Consider the following 7301-nt stretch of genomic DNA (forward strand, 5'->3'; position numbering starts at 1 on the left):
CAGACTGGAGCGTACAAACCAGGAAAAGGAAGAGGAGATACCAAATCGACGCAAGAGAACAAGAAGATGACTGAAAGCTAACAGTATGGCGAATCCCTCAGGATCCTCTGATCCTGAGGGATTGCTACCTTAACGATTCTCTGTATCATTGATATCTCCACTCGGCTATTATAAGAAGGGGCAGCACTACTAGCCCAGGAGGGAGGACTGTTGTTGTTTTTATGAAATTCTCTATTGTACTTGAAACTTTGATCATCGACTCTCTCCAAAAGAGTGATTCATTGTAACTCTGTTTTGATGCTTAATATTTAAATCCTGTTGCCGTTCCATCTTTGATTCTGGAGTAATTATAAGCAGTGTGTCCCTAGAGGCTAAGGGCCCAACCCTGGTGGATCACTTGCTTCCTGTACTATTAGTTCTCGATTTCGAGTCGTGTGTGGTTTGCTTTCTCTTATCTATTTTGTTCAGTAATCTATTGTTCCTTATTTCATGTATTAGCTCTGTTATATTTTGATTCCCATTCAAATAGTAAGGTTATTCTCTGCAAAAGAATGTTATGTTAATTGTTCTGAAGTTATATCGTATTGCGGTGCCTTTGACAAACTGATATTATTAGATAACATTGTTGTTCCTTAACAGATTGCCATTACTGTTCGATTACAGAGTAACAGTGCTGTGTATACATAAATCAGTATCACTGTATATTTATCCACGATTTACTTTCAAATGTGATTGTTGTTCATTTGAAGTGTTGTTCCATCATGATCGCAGTTGTTGTTTCTTTACAACTGGGATTATTTATTATTATGTCGAAACTCAGATTATTGTTCCTTTAACAGACAAGTGTTTCGTATAGCATTTGGTTTATTTTACTGTGTATTTACATTTGGTTTAAGTTGTTGTTCAATATTTCATAGCTTCCTTTAAATTGTTGTCCTATTTATGTTTGTTGTTTAAATCATTTCTGAGTGAAGATTGCAATTACTGTCCCATTTCATAGGTTAAAGCTTTGTTGTTCAATTGAGTTAAATAGATTAATCATTGTTATATTTCCTTCCATTTGAGTTATCATTGCTTTAAGTGTGCACAAACGATCTGAAACTATAGTGAATACTGACAGTTGTTGTCCAGTTCCCATGTTGATGATATTTTCCTTAATTTGCTTCTCAATTACATCAGTTTATAAAGGGATGAGTTATCACGACTACACCCTTGACTGATAAGTTGCTGTAGTGAATGATTTAGATCTTAGAGTGCTAAAAGTTTCTTTTTTGAAAATAGATTTTATTTCAAGCATTTGTTTACTCTTGTATTGAAAAGCACTATACCACTAGCATTACTTTGACAAATGACCACCTCAGACTGAGTACATTATTTGAGATAACAAATCATGCTTGGATTGAAAATTAATGTAGGGTAAATAGAGGTGAAAAAGACCCTTTTTACTGCTCGACAGAACCCAGGGGCTAGCTACCTGAGTGGTTGGAATGGTTCCTAGGAGTCATGTAGCTAATGTGGAAGGTATGTATGGTGTGTTTCTATCGATTCCACTTCCCTAAGGTCACATGGAAGGTTGAATATAATCATAGTAGCCTCTCATCACATGCTTAACCTGGTTAGCTGGTTACTTGGGTTGATGTGGGAGGAGGGTGTTACAATAACATATTAAGAGTCTGTCACAATGTAAGGATATAACATCGGGTTCAACACTTGGACTAGATGGGCTCAAAGTGCAAATGAATGAAAAGGAAAAGGCTTTGTGTTGGACCTTTGGGGCATGAAATTTAGTGACCCTATTGTAGAGTAATGTGTTTTTTATGATTTCTTGCTTGTGCAAGTGGGTGACGGTCATAGCACCATGATCAATGGCTATGCACTAATTATGAACTATGTATTGTTTCTGGTGATTCTTGCTTGTGTAAGTGTATGCTGATTGGGGCACTGTGATTGAAGGATAGATTTTTGTTGCATATTGTGTATTGTGAATTGCATGCATATCCATGATATTATAACTGTGAAATTAAAATATGATAGATGTTGATGTGTTAGATTTCTTTCTAACTGAATTTTAATATTGAGGATGTCATGGTAGCTAGAGTTGGTAAAAAGTTTGGTTTTAATGGGTGATGTTGATCTTGGTAAAAAAGGAAAATTTCGATATATTTTTATGGCATGATTGTAAACATGTTGACACATGTATTCTTAGTTTTTGGGACATGTGACTGAGATGAAACTTTAGATGTGTGAAAAACTATAGGGCAACAGGCTTGGCATAGCATGGCAATGTAGTAGTTGGTATATTTATATTAATGAAAGTAACAAATAAGTGAGTGTGGAAACACATGAGAAAACCCAGTACAGTAAGAGAAGAGTAGTTCATGTGAGCCTTGGGCACATGAACCAACAATGCATAATGTTGGGGGGGAGGAGGGGGGATTCCATTAAGCTATTTGATAAACATTGAAAGGTCCCCTTCTTAGAGTATTCACGGGGGTCCTAAAACTTTAAGGTTGCCATAGAACCTAGGAAAAGACTTGAATATATATATATATATATATATATATATATATATATATATATATATATATATATATATATATATATATATATATATATAGTAGTGAAGGACACATTGAACTACCAAAACTCATGGGATTGGGTTGATGTAAAAACATTGCATGTTTTGTGTTTTGTTGTTGGCTTCATATTTCATCTTGTTTCCTTGATTATTTTCTATAAGTATGTTCATGCAACCTTGCTCGTGGTTTTTTGTTGTTGTTAGGAACTTTATTGTTCATCATTTCTTCTTATTTTTTATTTTTCATGTTTTCGATCATGGTAATTGTTGGGGATGGAAAGAAAATTAATGGATCTCTAGGGAATAACTGAGTAGAACCCAAAGGGAAATATAAGACCTAGATGAATCCTAATGAATATATAAAAAGGGTGATGGAAAGAAGGAAGAGATGATGTGATAGCCAAGTGGGTTGGTTGGATCCACAGAATAAATAGACAATGATATAATAACCATGAAGGTGGCATGAGGAAAGGAATTTTCCTTGAACTTTAATGTAGTAAGTTAATTAATGAGTTCCAGTAAACATGGACCATTATTGGGAATGGGAAAGAATTTTTTTTTATTGGAAATGACATTGTAACTATGTTACTATGAATTACAGTGAGTGGGAATGAAGGAAAATATATGTGGGCTGAAAAGAAATTTTGTGTGGACAACATGGGTATGATATGTTGAGTTTCATGAATTGTTGAATATTGCAACAACAATAATATCACCTAATGGTGTTGGTAATAATAGTAAGGTAAAAGGTAAAATAAAATGAAAGGAATTTAGGTAAAGAATTCCTTTGGGGAAGTTTGGAAAACTATTGTTTGAAATAAATGTATGCCTTGCATGGATACAAGAGGGTATCTTAACTTTTATTTTATTCAACATATGTGAATATGTTTTATGTTCATGAACATGTTGATGATTAAATGAATGTATGCAATTGCATTGTATTTGACATGTGGTTTTCAAGAATCATTCTTGTGGAAGGTTTATTGGTTATGCTTATAAAATTTGATGAATATATAAATAACATGTTTGGGGTAACATAATGAGGTTATCCAATGAGATCCCCTATTGTGTGGGAATCCATTGAGTAAGTAGAACTCTTGATACTAATTATGTTATTATCATGTGATTATGACATTCAAGTTCCCATGTGTATATTATGTTTAACAAGTAAATGTTGATGGTTGTGCTAACATGTAAAATAACTACTAACCATAATCCTTGGTCAAAGGATTGGACATGTACACAATTGAGTGATGTGTTGTGGGGTTCAGAAGACACTCAGTGCATTAGTGAACACATGTGTTGGGGCCATAAGAGTGTTCAACAGAGTAGGGATGTGTTGGTGATAGCCAAGATGATAAACCTGTGGGTCTTAATGGTTGAGAATCACCTAGGTCATGGCTGTGTTCTCGAGGATGATAAAACCATTGGAGATTATTATTTTTGAGAAATTACTACGAGGGTGAGGCAACCCAGAGTTGGTGGGTTGTTAACACCTGCTGTAGCCTTAGGGAGGGGTTAAGAACATAGGTGAGAGAACCACTGAGAAGTTGCAAGAAAGTGAACTCTTATTCCTATAGAAGTAAGGTAGCTAATAAATCTCCTTCATATTTATACATATCTCTCTCCAAGAATAAACTAAGACTCTTTGTGCTCCACTGTTATGAAACCAGCTCAAGAAAAGATAGAAAAGATAGATCAACACCTTAGAATTCAGCCTCTTCGAGGGGGCAACCTCCTTTAAATTACAAAAATGAACAATTCTTGGATGATTCAAATGACAAAACCTCCTTTCTATATATAGGAGTCTAAGGAGTCACAATATAACCCATCCGACCTAACAATAATAATATAAAGCCACAAAAATAACAATAGAGGGATTCTATGGGGCACAGTAATAACAATATGGGGACAATAGGGGCACAAAAATATTAATAAGCGGTAAACTACAATAGTAATGGGGTAATCACTAGTATTATAGGGACCCAACATGCCCCTCTCCTTCAAAAAAAGTGTTGTCCTCAACGCTTGAGTACTTTTGGATACTTCTGTATAAAATTCTCATCATCCCATGTGGAATCTTTAGCAGATAAGTTATTCCACTTGATAAGATACTCCGAAATTGATCGATTTCGTAGTTGTCGAGTTCTTATTTTTGTGACTACTTCTGGTTCCAATATAATTTTTCCTTCCTCATCAAGTTCTGGTAATATTGTTTGAACTGGGAACTTGTTGCCTATAACCTTCTTTAAACATGAAACATGGAAAACTGGGTGCAATCGAGAAGCTGCAAGAAGCTCCAATTTGTATGCCATAGTACCAATGTTTTGCAACACCTTGTACGGACCATAATACTTTGGTGATAATTTATTATCCTTCTTAGCTTGCTTGAGAGACATTTGCTTATAAGGTTGTAGCCTTAGGAATACCCAATCACCTACATCAAAACTTCTTTCGCTGCGATGTTGATCTGCTTGTTGTTTCATTCTATTTTGTGCCAACACGAGGTTATCCTTTAAGAGTTGGAGGACTTGTTTTTGATGTTCGATGTGATGTTCCACAGCCTGAACCTTAGAATTTTCTCTTAAATATGATGTGATGGATGGTGGTTGATACCCATAAAGTGCCATAAATGGGGTCATTTTTGTTGCTGTATGGAAGGAAGTGTTGTACCACCATTCAGCCAGAGGCAACCATTTGACCCCTTGTGTTTGTTTATCATATACAAAGCAACAAAGATATCCTTTCAAACATTTGTTTACTATCTTAGTTTGCCCATCAGATTGAGGATGATAAGATAAGCTATGAGCTAACTGAGTACCAAGACAAGAAAATAATTATGTCCAAAAATTTCCAGTGAAAATGGGATCTCTGTCACTTACAATAATCTTTGGGTTTCCATGTAGCTTTTGAATTGTTTCCATAAATGCAGTAGAAACTGTACTGGCTTTAAATGGATGTGATAATGCACAAAAGTGTGCGTACTTGGTAAGTCTGTCAACTACCACCATGATGACACTCTTTCCCTCAGACTTGGGTAAACCTATGATAAAATCCATTGAAACCTCCTCCCAACGTTGGCTTGGAATGGATAAAGGTTGTAATAGACCCGGTGTCTTAATTGTTTCAACTTTATTTTTTTGGCAAACCAAACATTCTGCCCCAAACTTTTGAATATCTGATTTAAGGCCATCCCAAAAAAATTCCTTCTTAACCCTGTGGTAAGTTTTTAAAAATCCTGAGTGCCCTCCTAAGGGAGAAGTATGCAATTCCATAAGAATCTTTTGTTTTAGCTGGGAATTCTTACAGAGGTATAAGCGATCTTTGTACCATAACGAATCATTTTGCCAACTAAATGTATCAGACATACTGGAATCTTTTTGTAACTTTCGAATAAGTGCCCACACTTCTTGGTCATTCTTCCATTCCTCCCTTGCTTCATTTATCCAATCTGATTGGATAATAGAAATGGCGCACAACAATGCTTCCACATCCTCATCTTATCTTGAGAGTGCATCTGCCACCACATTTTGCTTCCCTTTTTTCTAGATGATTTCAAAGTCATATCCCAACATCTTTGTGATCCACTTTTGTTGCTCTTCAGAGGATAATCTTTGTTCTAAAAAGTATTTAAGGCTATCATGATCCATTTTTACCTTGAAGTGTCTTCCCATTAGGTAGGGTCGCCATTTCTTAAGTGCATGGAGTATTGCCAACATTTCCTTCTCATAAATAGCTTTGTGTAAAAACTTTCCCTTGATTGGATGACTTTCAAAAGCAATGGGTCTTTCATCTTGCATTAGAACAGCACCAATTCCATTTCTTGAAGCATCACATTCCACAATAAAGGTTTTTGTGAAGTCCGGTCTAGCTAAGATCGGTGCTTGGCACATTGCCTCTTTAAGATGTTCGAAGGCCTTTGTTGCTTCCGGAGTCCATGAAAATGCATCTTTCTTCAATAATGTTGTTAGAGGTGTTGCTATTCTCCCATAATTTTTAACAAACTTGCGATAATACCCTGTCAATCCGAGAAATCCTTGCAGATGCTTTATGGATGTGGGGATTTTCCATTCCGTAATGGCTTTAATTTTTCTAGGGTCTACCTTAACTCCTTCATGAGATACAATATGACCCAGATATTCCACCTCTTGGACTCCAAAGAAACATTTGGATCTTTTTGCATATAATTGTTTCTCCTCCAATAGTTGTAGCACCCTGTCAACATGTTTAACCTGATCCTTCCAAGACTTGCTGTAGATTAGTATATCATCAAAAAATATTAACACCAATTTTCTAAGGAATGGTTTGAAAATTGAATTCATCAACCTTGAAATGTTGAAGGTGCATTGGTAAGGCCAAAAGGCATGACCAAAAATTCATAATGACCCTCATGAGTTCTAAATGTTGTTTTCGGAATGTCTTCAATCTTCATTCTGATTTGATGATATCCTGAACGAAGATCCAACTTGGTGAAGTAAATTGATCCATGCAATTCATCCAGTAATTCATCAATGACAGGAATGGAAAACTTATCTTTAATAGTGAGCTTGTTGAGCTCCCTATAATCCGGACACATGCGCCATGATCCATCCTTCTTGTACACCAATACTACTGGAGCAGAGAAAGAACTTTGACTCGGTTGAATTATACCAGCCTCTAGCATTTATGCAACCATACGTTCAATTTCACTCTTTTGGGCATAGGGATATCTGTACAGCCTGAT

Source organism: Pinus tabuliformis, chromosome 7, assembly GCF_031772625.1.
Source record: "Pinus tabuliformis cultivar Carrire ecotype Pingquan chromosome 7, CPIR1, whole genome shotgun sequence".
Taxonomy (NCBI): domain Eukaryota; kingdom Viridiplantae; phylum Streptophyta; class Pinopsida; order Pinales; family Pinaceae; genus Pinus; species Pinus tabuliformis.